The sequence below is a fragment of the Rhinichthys klamathensis genome, unplaced genomic scaffold (genome assembly GCF_029890125.1).
Source record: "Rhinichthys klamathensis goyatoka isolate OS25496 unplaced genomic scaffold, OSU_Roscu_1.1 h1tg000281l_1, whole genome shotgun sequence".
In the NCBI taxonomy this organism is placed as follows: Eukaryota; Metazoa; Chordata; class Actinopteri; order Cypriniformes; family Leuciscidae; genus Rhinichthys; species Rhinichthys klamathensis.
In genome coordinates this window covers 6848012-6863335 of record NW_026606800.1, presented here as the reverse complement: position 1 = coordinate 6863335, position 15324 = coordinate 6848012, and positions in this window count along the sequence as shown.

The following is a 15324-nucleotide window of genomic DNA, read 5'->3' as shown; positions in this document are numbered from 1 at the left end:
TACAGTGAATCCATCCAGACATGAGCAATTGTAACTTCCTATTTCATTAGTGCAGTTGGAATCTGGACCACATACAGATAGACTGACCAGACATTCATCTATATCTAGAGTGGAAAAAAAAAACACAAAGTTAATGTATAACATACAGATATAAATACCAAAAATATTAAAGACATCTGTATCTATATAAGGTTAACAAGAACTGAGAAAGAATTTTAAAAGAATTCTGGCTTATGTATGTCCAAAACACTTGCATAACTCCTGTGTGATGAAAACAATAACATGCACTGCGATGAAAATAATTATTGGGGAAATGTGGGGAGTTTTTTTGTGAATCCTTACACAACAGACTTCCACAATAAAACATTTACAGTTTTAAGCAACATCTCAGATTTTGTAAATAATAATAGAAAAAAATATTTCTCTCCCAATACTCATTTTCTTTGTCATGAATTTATTAGCACTAAGTGCTTCAGCTGTCAATCATACCCTTGCATGTGTTATTGCTGTTTATAGGGAGGTTTGGGTCTGTTACATTATATCCACTCTTGCACAAGCAATTGTGACTCCCAACAGTGTTGTTGCAGATTGAGTTTGGACCGCAGACCTCTGATCTCTCAACACATCCATCCACATCTTTATTAAAAGAAAATTACAGGCAAAACAAAAAATCAGTTTCCTCTTTAGGTTTTCTCTTTCCTCATACAGAATGTGGAGGTCAACTCATTAATTGCTTAACCTTACAATCTAATATTTTATTTAGAATATTTTATCCAAAGTAGGAAACACTTAAAAATTTCATAATGTTACTAAAAACATATTTGCTATTTATTTTAGTAATATTGTTTGGACTAATGGTGCACATAAACATCTAGTTTTTTTTATCTAAAAACAGCACTGGTTACATATAATAGAGTAACATGAAAATCAAATTTTAGTTTTTTTTTTATATTAACAGTCCATATTAACAGTTCAGTTTATGGGCTTACCTTCTTTTAACTGGCAGAACTGTCCATCGACTGGAAGGGCATTGATACATGTACATGAACCATCAATGATGTCATCACAGGCCTCGTACGAGTGACACGTATCATTTGGCCAAACAAACAGACCCTCACATTTACACCGATATTGTGTTTCATTCAAAGAACACACTAGAAAGCAGAATCAAAAAAGACATCATTCATTTATAGCAGTATTCATGATGTATAAGTCCAAGTCAAAGCAGAGAGAGATCATACCAGTAGTTATGTTGATTTCTGTGATGTTAGTGCTGTCACTGATTGTGTAGGGAAAATCAAAAAACATCCAATAATTCATCAGCTGATCAATGCTGGCAGTGTTCTCGGCATCTATTTGAATTTCAGTTTGATATTCAATCAGATCTGGAGTCACTGTAGTAAATATAAAAAGAATTAGGAATATTCACTCGTCTTTAAATATATATAAAATTACTGCAGTTAGACTTCAGGATTTCACCAAGGGATAGTTCACCAAAATGATAAAAAAAAATGATTTAATCTCCCTTCATTTATTTATTCTCCCATCGTTTATTCTCATGTTGTTTCAAACCTGGATATGATTTTCTGGGGAACACAACATATATTTTGAAAAATGGCATCGTTTTTTTTTTTTTTTCATACAATGGAAGTCAATGGGAACCAAAACGGTTTGGTTACCAACCACCAAAATATCTTCCCTTATGTCCCACAGAAGAAAGAAAGTCATACAGGTTTAAAACGATGTAAAGGATGACAGATTTTTCACTTTTGTGTGAACTATACCCTTTAGTCAGATGTTTTATGTACCTGTTGGTTGCGCACATGCTGTGTTATCTTTTGGGAAAAGGATGAGAATGGATTAGAAATAATTTGTATACAGTTCATGTAACAGTAACTGACCCACAGGTATTTTTCTATGATCACAAACAGAAATGTATAAAACAATTTTACTTGTTATCTCATTGACTGGTTGACAGAACTGTCTGTCACTTGGAATATCATTGATGCAGCTGCATGTGTTGTTAGTGATGTCATCACAGCTCCCATATTCTGTGCACTTTTCACACGGCCAGAAATACTGATCCTCACATACGCAATGGTATCCACTGTCATTAAAACTGCACACTAAGAAAGGATAAAACATAAACGTAAGGTCATTTTTAACAGATCAGAACTGCTGTGTTTGTGTTCAGAAGCTCATGAAGGTCATGTGATGTTCTTCACCTGTCGTGATGTCCACATCTAATACTTCAACCCGCTCATCTAACTGAAGTGGAAAGGTCATGTTCTGAAAATATCTCCTCATCTCATCGATCACAGAGATGCTTGATGATTCAATCTCAATTTCAGACAAGAAGTCTGTGAAAGTAAGTTCTGTGGCAGAATCAACAAGCTTACAATCATTGCAAGCTCAGTGTTTATACATTACATGAGTCATTTCAATGTACTTTTGCAATACTTTGTATTTTTAATTACAATATATCCATTTATATAATTAATTCTATTAACAATAAAGCAGTGTTTAAGTACAGATTTTTAATTTTGGGGTGAACTAACCCTTTCATTTTTATATAAATAACGTATTAGTAGAGGTCAAAACCATGAATCAGACCTGTGCGTATATTATGGAGTTGTTGTTCTATGTCACTGGAATAAAACTATAATAAAATAACACAAAAATACATTTACATTGCATATAGAATTTTGTCATTTAATCATGTGATCATGGCTCTGTACTCTGTTTATAGTAATACGATAAAAACCTGAGTGTATATATTTAAAATTTGCGTTTAATGTGTACAAAACATTTTATTGAGAATGCAAATGATTGAAAGTTCTGAAAATGACAGCAATCTGTTGGTTTTCATATTATATGAATTTTACTTATTTATGTTTCTGCGGTAAATAAAATGTCCCCTACCTGGAAATCTATACTTGTTTTTGGGAAATCAGTTGTTTGCCCAACACATTCATGGGTCAGCAGGAAAGCCATGATTACTGCAAAGTACTTTAATATTTGTCCTGTATCTGAAGAAATGAGAAATGAAACCGTTAATAAACAGACATCATTAGCAGGAAAATAAAACACTTATTAGCCTGTAGTCCAGAAACTAAAGGTCTCGGAAAATAAAATTAAACAGAATTGTACAGTAGTTCATGACTTCTGTCTTATAATACTGTATGCAAATATTCAAACTTAGCCAATAATTTTCAATGATCTGGCAGAGTGACTCAAAATGAGCCAAGAACTGGGAGATCCGCAAAACGTCTCGGGTTATGACTATAACCCTTGTTCCCTGAGAAGGGAACGAGACACTGCGTCGAGAATCGACACTATGGGGACGCTCCCTTAGCGTGCGCCTCTGAAGTAAAAATGAAACTAATCCAATCCTGATTGGCGTTGCGTCCTGACGTAACATGCGACGGCATAATCGGAAGTATAAAAGTGGCATTGACGCACACACATACCAGCCTCGCGATGAAGCAAGACGCTCTAAGGCCTCAAGGGGCGTGGCAGAACGACGCAGTGTCTCGTTCCCTTCTCAGGGAACAAGGGTTATAGTCATAACCCGAGACTTTCCCTTTCGAGGGAACTCTACACTGCGTCGAGAATCGACACTTTGGGGAACGAATGCCCACTAGGCCACGCACCAAATAGGCCTGCCCCGGAGTGAAACTGATTCAGGCACTCAACTAGGACGAAAGCACGTGTGCGCCAGGTGTACTAGGGAGGTGTAAACTGTAGAACCTAATAAAAGTGTGCGGGGTAGCCCAGCCGGCTGCCTCACAGATCTCCTGGAGGGGCACTCCCGAAAGGAGGGCCCTAGAGGAAGCCATGCCTCTAGTCGAATGAGCCCTAACAGCTAAAGGTGAAGGCAAGTCGCGCACCTTGTAAGCCGAGGTAATAGCCTGAACAATCCAATTACTAATAGTTTGCTTGGATGCCGGGAGCCCCTTCTTAGGTGACCCGAAACACACCAATAATTGGTCCGACTTCCTCCAAGAAGAGGACCTCTCGAGGTACACGCTCAAAGCTCTGACGGGGCAGAGCAAATGAAGCTTCTCTTCTTCTGCCGACACATGAGGTGGAGGACGGAATGCCTGAAGGACCGTGGACCGAGCCGTATTCGTCGGAACCTTAGGCACGTAGCCCGGACTCGGGTGCAAAAAGGCTTTAACTCTGCCAGGGGAAAACTCCAAGCAAGCTGGTGTCACTGCCAGGGCTTGGAGATCTCCCACCCTCTTAAGAGAGGTTATAGCTAAGAGAAATACCATTTTCAGCGTAAGATCCCGAGGCGAAGCCGACTGCAGGGGTTCAAAGGGAGCCAGGGATAGCCCTTCGAGAACCACCGCCAGGTCCAAGGCCGGAACCCTGGACCTGGTTGCCGGTCTCATCCTCCAAGTACCACGGAGAAAACGTATGACCAACTGGTGCCTCCCCAGAGGCCCATCACTTAATGGTGCGTGGAAAGCCGCAATAGCAGCCACGTACACCTTAAGCGTGGAAGGGGAGAGACCCGCAGAGAAACGATCTTGAAGAAATTCCAGAACTGAAGCCACCGGGCAGTTTACTGGATCTAACTCATGTTCTCTACACCAAGTGACAAACACATTCCACTTGAGGCCATATAATCTCCTAGTAGACGGAGCCCTAGAGCTAAGTATGGTTTCAACCACTCCCGCCGATAGACCAGCATTTAGGTACTGAACCCCCTCAGAGGCCAGACCCACAGCTTCCACAGCTCTGGTTGAGGGTGGAAGATTGTGCCCTCCGCCTGAGACAACAGATCCCTCCTCAGAGGAATCTGCCATGGCGGAGCTACCAGGAGTGATATTATGTCTGAAAACCATACTCGGGTCGGCCACATTGGGGCTACCAGAAGTAGACTGATGCCCTCTTGACGGACCCTCTCCAGGACTCCCGGAAGCAGAGCGATCAGGGGGAAAAGCGTACAGGCGAAGCCTCGGCCAGGCCTGTACCATGGCATCCAACCCCAGTGGGGCTGGATGTGAGAGGGAGAACCAAAGTGGACAGTGGGACGTCTCTCGAGACGCAAATAGATCCACTTCCATCGGTCCAAACCTCTCCCATATTAACTTCACCACCTCTGGGTGAAGTCTCCATTCCCCGGGCCTCAGCCCCTGCCTCGACAGGATGTCTGCTCCCTGATTCTGAACCCCCGGAATATACATTGCTCTGATAGACAGTATTTTCCCCTGGGACCAAAGGATAATCTGATGCGCCAATCTGCATAGAGGGCGCGATCTGAGTCCCCCTTGTCGGTTCAGATAAGCTACCACTGATGTATTGTCTGATCGTACTAATACATGGTAACCCTTGATGTCTGGAAGGAAGCTCCTCAAAGCCCTGAACACAGCCATCATCTCTAGACAGTTTATGTGCCAAGAATGATGATGGTCCTGCCACAGACCCCTGGCAAAGCGGCCGTCCATGACCGCGCCCCAGCCAGTGAGGGAGGCGTCTGTCGAAACGGTTTTCCGGCGACATGACGCTCCCAACACTGGCCCTTGGGACAGGAACCAAGGTTTCTTCCATATTTGTAGAGAACGAAGGCATCTGCGCGTTACTCTGATCATACGAAACTGATTCCCCTTGGGGGAAAACCCCTTGGCTTTTAGCCACCACTGGAGGGGCCTCATATGAAGAAGGCCCAAAGGTATAATGTTGGATGCCGCTGCCATGAGGCCCAGCATTCTTTGAAAATGCTTCACAGTGATGGCTTGACCTAGCTTTACTCCTGAAACCATATTTAGGATGGACTGGACACGTGCGGGAGACATGTGTGCCCGCATCGTAACCGAATTCCATACCACACCCAGGAACATTGTCTCCTGAGCTGGTTCCAACACGCTCTTTTTTATGTTGAGTCTCAACCCCAAATTTTGAATGTGGCCAAGGACGACATCTCGATGCTGAACCGCCATTTCTCGAGACTGAGCCAGTATAAGCCAGTCGTCGATGTAATTCAGTATACGAATGCCCTGGAGTCTGAGAGGAGCCAGAGCTGCATCCATACACTTCGTGAACGTGCGGGGAGAGAGTGCTAGGCCGAACGGAAGAACCCGCTATTGATATGCTTCGCCCCCGAAAGCAAACCTTAGGTACCTCCTGTGACATGGAAGGATGGAGACATGAAAATAGGCGTCTTTTAGGTCTATAGTGACAAACCAGTCCTCGGACCTGATTTGATTCACGATGATGGGAATCGTCAACATCTTGAACCTGAATCTCCTCAGAGACCGATTCAAGTGTCTCAGATCCAAAATCGGCCTGAGCCCGCCATCCTTCTTTGGAACTATAAAGTATCGGCTGTAAAACCCCGACTCTCTGTCTGGTAGGGGAACACTTTCTATGGCCCCTTTGACCAGAAGAGCCTGTACTTCTTGTTCCATAACCCGAGCCTGTTCTGGAACCACTGTAGTCGGCACCACCCCTGCAAACCTGGGAGGTTGGTGACCGAACTGCAGTCTGTACCCTTTTTCTATTATATTCAGGACCCATATAGAAATATTTGGAAGAAGATGCCACTGTTCCAAAAAATGTACTAAGGGAACCAGCCTCTCGAGGCTGGCCTCGGTTGTTTCTCGAACATTGTTCTCGACTTTCTGAAGCAGCGAACTGGCAGGAAGCAGACGAGAACAATTTTTTTACCATAGGTGGTGCTCTTTTGCAAGCTCTTGGGACGAACGCCACGGTGTGCGTTCGCTGGAAATTGATGCGACCCGAAGCGTCAATGATGGCGGGACTACATCTTTTTCCAAAGGGCTCCGCTGGGAAAACAACCTTGCTTGCCTCACAGCGGGGGGGACAGCCCTCAGAGGTCCTATTAGTTCGGCTAGGACCTCTTCCCTGAAGCCCTCTTAGCCTGAATGACGGCCCTCAGGTCGCCCTTCTGGCCAGAGGATTTAGAATGGGAACGTTTCCTCTGTTGCCAAGCTCCCGCGGGAGGGGCTCGAGAGGAAACGCTCTCCTTCTGCTCCAGGCGATATGTGGAGCTGGTGGACGGCTGAGACTGGCCACTTGGACCAGCCTTTCCAGATTTAGAACGTCGGGGGAGATATTGTGAAAAAGCTGCTGATTGTTTTTTCGTTTCCTGAAACCTGTCGACGACAGTAGATACTGCGTCACCGAACAGGCCAGAAGGTGAAACTGGGGCATCTAATAAAAAAGAACGGTCTTTATCCTTCATACCCGACAAATTCAACCATAAATGCCTCTCCGTGCCCACCAAAGCTGACATGGAGCGGCCAATTGCACAGGCCGCCTCCTTAGTGGCACGGAGAGACAAATCTGCTGCTCTTCTTAATTCAGCAACATCCTCAGGTGTTGGCCCCTCCCCCTCATCTAAATCTTTAAGGATGTCGGCCTGGTACGCCTGCAAAATAGCCATTGTTTGCAGGGACGCACCAGCCCGACCAGCCCGACCAGCCGCCATATAAGCCCTGCTCACCAATGCAGAGGTGTCCCTACATGGTTTGCTGGGCAGCGCCGGGGTTTTAAGCGAGGATGCCGCTTCGGGAGAAAGATAGCTCGCTAAAGCTTCCTCCACCCGCGGCATCCTGCCATAGCCCGCCTCACTCGCACCCACAACGTTACTATAATCACAAGATGAGCCGTGTGATATACGAGACGAGTGGGGCTTTTCCCAGGATCTCGTTATTTCTCTATGGAGATCTGGGAAAAAAGGCAAACCCCGGTGCTGAGGTTGTGAGCGGCGCTGCAGAAATCTCTCGTCTAGTTTACTCTGACGAGTCTCATCCTGCTTATCTTGTGGCCAACTGATGTTGAGTTTGGCCACCGCACGCGCCACAACCTCCACCAACTCCTCATAAGCGGAAACATGAGCTGGCGAGTGTAACTCATGATCTGCACTCCTGATGCTGAGCACATCCACTTCCTCGGAAGCGGATAGCTCAAGCACCGGGCACTCGTCACGGGCAGAAGAAGCCGCAGCACGGGCTTCTGCACTGTGAGCGAGCGTTAGAGAATCCGCAGATGATGAACGAGAAAGTGCCTCAGCAGTCTCGTTCTCATCTGCGAGATCCTTTTGCGATCCCCACGATCTAAGCCTCCGCGCCGCCTCAACGGACGCGGGACCTGAACCGCAAGGATCGCGAGTAGGGATCGACCGATATGGATTTTTTAGTGCCGATACCGATACCGATTTTTTCCCATCAGCCTTAGCCGATGACCGATACGGGCTGCCGATTTTCTTGAGCCGATATTTGGAGCCGATACATTTCGCTCCCTCAATTTACATCATAAAAATGACATGATGTTAACAAATGTTACAGGTCTCAATTTAATAAAAGTAACATTTATTTAACGTAAAAAAAATCAATATTTAACAAATAGTAAAAACATGTGAGGTAGAACAAGAACAAGTAGATAAACAATATTTAACAAATATTAAAAACATGAGGTAGAACAAAAAAAAGTTCACTGCTGAAAATAAATATTTAAGCATAAATAAAATAATTACACTATTGCACACAGTAGCAACCAGCATAATAAAGTGCACAGTGCACACTGTACTTCATTTTAAAAGTAACGAACTATTTACTGCCATGGTTTAAATTTTTCTACATAAAATAAAATGAGCATGTCTAGTCTCTAAAATCACTGCGATGGCGAGGGAGACACACACCACACGCGTCCAAACCTCAGCCAGGTGGTCGCTGAATAAATCTCCCACAAAAAGCAAGGGAACAACGTTGGTATTACTTAATCCTATGACCAGTGTTCGTAACAGCTACCGTACGCATACTAGGGCTGTCAAAATTGCTCAAATGGCGTTTGTATATTCCCTCTAAAAAACATATTTGAACATATCGTCGTGCATTTGGTCAATGACGCGCATTACGTCAATAACAGGACAAATTAATACAAAGAGACATAACTACTAGTATTAAGTAGCTTATTTGAGTTGAAACATATTTGACAACGTATACAAAAAACCCCCGAGTAAATCAACTAATGGCCAAGACCGCAGAGCTCACTCTGGCTCGCCCGGACTCGCAGGCGCACTCTCTCTCTCTCTCGCACTCACCCTCACGCTCTCCGCGCATACCGGTTTAAATGAACAACAACAAACGACTCGGTTACTAACGTAACCTCGGTTCCCTGAGAGGAGGGAACGAGTATTGCGTAAGCTTACGCTATGGGAAAACTCCTTTTCTCGAGAAATATTGAAGTCTTTATGTAAAACGCATTGCAGCTGCACAGCATACAGCAATGAGCGAGGCAGCTCGGTCATTGGCTGTGCTGCGGCAACTTGCACGAACCAATGACGGGGCGACTCTGAACCCGCTTCCAATGAGCGTGCTTCGAGCCCGCCGAGATGGGCGTGGCCAAGGGCTATATATTGGGCGCCCCGTCGTCTGAGTTCTTTAGGTTCAATTCGACTGAAGCAAACTGACCAAGCACAAGCACGGAAGATTACGCAATACTCGTTCCCTCCTCTCAGGGAACCGAGGTTACGTTAGTAACCGAGTCGTTCCCTTTCGAGAGGTTCCTCCTATTGCGTAAGCTTACGCTATGGGAACGCCATGTAAAACGCCGTGCGTGCTGACTTCGCTTCTATTAAGCCGGAGGCCGGAGCCTGAGCCTTTGAGCAAAGTAATTATCCAACGAGCCAGCCGAAGGCGGGTTTTATAAAGGACAACGTGGAACGGCCCGATGGGCGTCCAGAGACACACACAAGCACATTTTCATGTACTGTCATGTATGAAAAATCCTCCACATCAGTTTCAAGATGTGATTCTATGAGGGAGGAGACAATGCTCAGCATGTACACACCCCAGCCTATGATGGTTAGACCGACAGTATGTTAGAATGCAATGAGGGGACCTGTAGGTTATAAAACCTGATAAATGTGGACGGTGAGGCCCAGCCTGCAGCCGCACAAATATCTTGAATGGGTATCCCACTCGACCACGCCCACGAGGAGGCCATGCCTCTCGTAGAGTGAGCTCTGATGCCCAAGGGGCACTGAAGGCTCTTGGCTTCATAAGCCAGCGCTATAGCATCAACTATCCAGCGCGATATTCTTTGCTTTGACACAGCCAGACCTTTAGTGCGGCCGCCAAAGCATACGAACAACTGCTCTGTCTGTCTGAACAGGGCAGAGCGTTCCAAATATACTCTGAGTGCCCTGACCGGGCAGAGTAAATTAGCGTCACTTTCGTCTGCTGGGGACGATAGCGCGGCCAAAGATATCACCTGTGCTCTGAAAGGAGTAGAGAGCACCTTAGGAATATACCCGTGTTTTGGCCTGAGGACAACCCTGCTGTCGTTAGGTCCAAACTCCAGGCAGTTAGCGCTTGAAGACAGCGCGTGCAGGTCGCCCACTCTCTTGACCGAGGCGAGAGCCAGCAAGAGAGCAGTTTTGAGCGAGAGCTGTTTAAGGTGCACAGTTCGGAGTGGTTCGAACGGGGCACGCTTAAGTGCGTCCAGGACCGTGGCCAGGTCCCAAATCGGCACCGAAGGGGGGCGTGGGGGATTCATCCTCCTGGCGCCCCTCAGGAAACGAACAACTAGGTAGTTTTTCCCTAGTGTGCGTCCTTCGACCGGTTCATGTGATGCCGCTATGGCAGCCACATATACTTTGAGCGTGGAGGGGGTGCGGCCTGCCTCCAACAGCTCTTGTAAGAAAACGAGCACACTCGGTACTTCGCATGTCTCAGGGTTCAGGTTCCTGGGTTCACACCAGTCACTGAACACCTTCCATTTCTGGGCATATAAGCGCCTCGTAGAGGGCGCTCGCGCCTCAGTGATGGTTCTCAACACTCCACTGGGGAGGTTCCCGGGAATCCGTTGAGGGGCCACGCATGGAGGGCCCACAGATCGGGGCGGGGATGGAGGATCATCCCGTTGGCCTGCCTGAGGAGATCTAGCCTCAGTGGAATCGGCCATGGGGCAGATTGCATCATCTGCATCAGTTCTGGAAACCACGTCTGGTTCTTTCAGAGTGGGGCTACCAGGAGCACTGCACATTTCTCCTCCCTGATCCGACTGATGACCTGAGGTAGCATAGCGACCGGAGGGAAGGCATACAGCGGGCGGCTCGGCCAGACTTGGGCGAGCGCGTCTGTGCTCTTTGAAAAGAAGAGAGGGCAGTGCGCATTTTCCTTGGAGGCAAAGAGGTCGACCTCTGCTCTGCCAAAGGTTTGCCATAACCACTGAATCGTCAGGGGGTGGAGAGACCATTCTCCTGGGAGAACTTTGTCTCTGGACAGCATGTCCGCTCCCTGGTTCAGAACGCCTGGCACATGCGCTACTCTCAGTGAGCGCAGGTTGCGCTGGGACCATAGGAGGAGCTCCCTGGCCATCGAGTGCAGGGAGCTCGATCTGAGTCCACCCTGACGATTTATATGCGAGACTACCGTCATGTTGTCCGTTCGGACTAGAACGTGCTCGTCCTTCAGGTACGGGAGCAGGGCTCTGAGAGCCAAAGCGACCGCTTTCAATTCCAGACAGTTTATATGTAGGCGCTTCTCCGGGTTTGACCACAAGCCGGAGACAGGCCTGCCCTCGTAAAGGGCCCCCCAGCCTATTTTGGAGGCATCTGTCGTGATCATTTTTCTCCTTGTGTTCACGCCCAAACTCCCACCGGACTGATACCAGTCGACAGCTTTCCAGGGCGTCAGGGCTTTTATGCAGCCGTGATTTGCTCTGATTAAAAAGTGGCCTGAGCGCCACGCGTGAGTGGGGACACGGCTTTTGAGCCAGCGTTGGAGAGGACGCATGTGCAACAATCCTAGCTGGAGTACAGCTGATGCTGAGGCCATGAGACCGAGCATCCTCTGAAATCGCTTGACGGGGGTGCGCGCACCCGCTCTGAACGATGTTGCAAGGCGCCGGATAGTGAGCGCGCGCTCTGATGAGAGGCGCGCCGTCATCTGCACTGAGTCTAGCACTATTCCCAGAAAAGAAATATTCTGGCTGGGGGATAGCATGCTCTTTGCAAAATTGATTTTTAGACCCAGGCACTCTAGATGACTGATAATCCAAGACCTGTGTGTCACTAACTGGCTCTCTGATTGTGCTAGGATTAGCCAATCGTCGAGATAATTCAGTATTCGCACTCCCCGCTGTCTCAGGGGGGAAAGTGCTGCATCCATACATTTCGTAAATGTACGGGGTGCCAGTGACAGGCCGAATGGTAGTACTGTGTACTGGTATGACTGTCCCTCGAAAGCGAATCTCAGAAATGGCCTGTGATGAGGCGCTATTGGAATGTGAAAGTAAGCGTCTTTCAGATCCACTGACAGAAACCAATCCCCCGGGCGAACTTGCGCGAGGATATGCTTGGTTGTTAACATTCTGAACGAGCGAATCATTAAAGCTTTGTTCAGATGTCTGAGATCTAGGATGGGGCGGAGACCGCCATCCTTTTTCGGGACGAGAAAATAGCGGCTGTAAAAACCTGCCTCGCTCATAGAGGGGGGCACTGTTTCTATAGCGCCTTTCTCTATCAGTTTGAGCATCTCGGTGCGTAGAACATGTGAAACATCTTTTCTCACTTTCGTCTCTACCACTGCTGTGAAGCGGGGCGGTCTGCGAGCGAATTGGAGCGAGTAACCGTGTTTTATTATGTTCAAAACCCATTTCGGCATGTCGGGGATATTTTCCCAAGCTTTCGCTCGCACAGATATGGGCTGAATGCTGGCCGGGGGCGTGTCGCAGTGACGTATGGCTCCCGCCAGCGAATCGTTCTGTGTAAATACCGAGCTCACAGCTGTCAGCGGCGCGGGCGCGCGCTGAGCAGCTTTGCTGAATGCCGAGTGCAGGGGTGCGTGTGAGATTACAGGCACGCACGCCGTAATGCTCACAGAGTGAGATGGGGAAATGTTTAACACTGTGTGTATAGTGCTTATGGGTGGGGGTGCATAGACTGTGGTAGGCACGCGCGCCACTTTCATAAAACTTCCCGCTCGTGGCGGGAGGTTTTTGGCCATATAAACAGTGTTTGTGAGATGGGGTGCGTGCATAACAGCGGGCACACGCACTACTCTTATACAACTTCCCGCTTTTACTGGGGAAGTGTTTATAACTGTGGGAACAGTGCTTGTGTGTAGTGGTGCATACGTAACAGTTGGCACACAATCTACATTTATGGGGCGTCCAGCCTGAGCTGGGAAAACATTTGGCACTGAGTTTACAGTTTTGATATGTGGGAATGCGCACTTTGGTGTGGACACGTGACCCTTTAATGACACAGGCAGAAAATAGCTCTTTATGTGATTTCTGTGTGTCGCCGTAAAAACGGCGTTTGTTTGCAGGTGGGCGAGCTGTGTGGCTGGCACATTGGCTGCTGTATAGACATTTCCAGCCGCCTGTGTGGGGACTGGGTAATGCTTTAAACGTTTTGGAGAGAACGGTCCGGCTCTTGCGAGACACGCGCTCTCCCTTTTCCTCCCTGTAGCTAGGAGGACTTACGAGGCTCTGGGTTCAGCACAATCCTGGGCCGAGGTCCCCGTCGCTCGGGCGGCTGTTTCCTGTTGGCGGAGCGCGAGCGGCGTCGAAAATCCGTTTCAGGTTTGGGCTGAGAAACGGGGGGCGCCGTCTTAGCTCCCTGCTGCTGAGGCGGCCGTTGGCGGCTCTGCGATGAGCTAGATCGCTTGGGCAGGAAGTGACGCATGGCCTGTGAGTCCTTACGGGCTTCGGTGAAGCGCTCGGCGAACTCCTTCACCGCTGGTCCAAACAGGCCGCTTTGGGAGATAGGCGCGTCGAGAAATGACGCCTTATCTGCATCCTTCATTTCTGTTAGCGTCAGCCACAGATGGCGCTCAAGGACAGTCAGGTTAGCCATAGCACGGCCGATGGATTGGGCGGTGGCTTTTGTAGCTCGCAGCGCTATGTCAGTGGCGCTGCGTAGGTCCTTAAATGCCTCAGGATCGGGTCCAGACTCGTCCATACTGCGGAGAAGTTTGGCTTGAAATACCTGGAGGACAGCCATAGAGTGAAGCGCTGATGCAGCTTGGCCGGCGGCGGCGTATGCGCGACCGGCGAGAGCTGAAGTAGATCGGCAAGGCTTCGAGGGATGAGAAGCTTTAGCTTTCCATCCAGCGTTGGAGGGTGGACACAGATGATTGGCCACAGCCTCCTCGAGGGGCGGAGTCCCCTCATAGCCTCTTTCTTTTGCGCCGTCCACAGAGGAGAGCGACAAAGAAAAAGAAGGCTTCAGGCGAGCGGAGTGCGGGGCTTTCCACGACTTCGTGAGTTCGTCGTGAACTTCCGGGAAGGGGGAGGGTCTTTGTCGAGGGGCCTGTCGGCGCCCCTGCAGGAACCACTCGTCCAGTCGGCTGCGGGCATGTTCTTCCGGGGAAGACCAATCGAGCCCGAGGTCTTCCACGGCCTTAGAGAGAATGCGGACGATCTCAGAGTCCATGCTGGAGCCATGCTGGAGCCAATCGTCGGATGCAGCATCACAGGAAAAACTGTCATCCTTATCGTCGTCATCCCCTGACGCGCCAAACGAGACGAGCCCCATCGCTCCGCTGGAGGGGTGCTGGTCCGCCTGTGTGAACTGGACTGGCGGCGGGGAGTCTTCGGGTGGTGGTGAAGCACGCGGGGATTGGCCCGGCGTGACATCACTGCAAACCGCGTGCTCCGGCGGCCTCTGTGAGCGGCGTTTTTTTCTTTCGCGGCTCGACTAGAGGCGATGGCAGCACGGAAGAGGTGGGCTCTTTCGCGGTGAAAATGGCGAAGCGAGCGCGCAGCTCGGTGAGGCCCAGGGCGTCACACTCGGGACATCCGCCTCGAGTAAGGGCAGCCTCTGCGTGGTCCGGTCCCAAGCAGCGGGCGCAGATGATGTGACGATCCCCGTCCTGAAGAGGGCCTCGACACGAGGCGCAGGAAGGCATTTGAAACAACGCCTTGAGAAATTTGACTCTTTTAGAAAAAGTGTCGCGGGGGCGAACACTGATAGCTTTGAAAAAGGATATAGATGGTGCGCGCCGGATGGCTTAGCAGAAGGGCGATCGAAGGCGGCTGAAGGCGCCGGCGTCCTCGAAGCAGTCCTGCTGTAGGCTTGTCGACGGCGGCGGCGAAAAGACTCCAACAAATCCGGAGGATCCAGCGAAGAGAAGGTTCTTTGCTGAAGGAGATTAAATCTAAAGAACTCAGACGACGGGGCGCCCAATATATAGCCCTTGGCCACGCCCATCTCGGCGGGCTCTGACGCGCGTGGGCGCGAAGCACGCTCATTGGAAGCGGGTTCAGAGTCGCCCCGTCATTGGTTCGTGCAAGTTGCCGCAGCACAGCCAATGACCGAGCTGCCTCGCTCATTGCTGTATG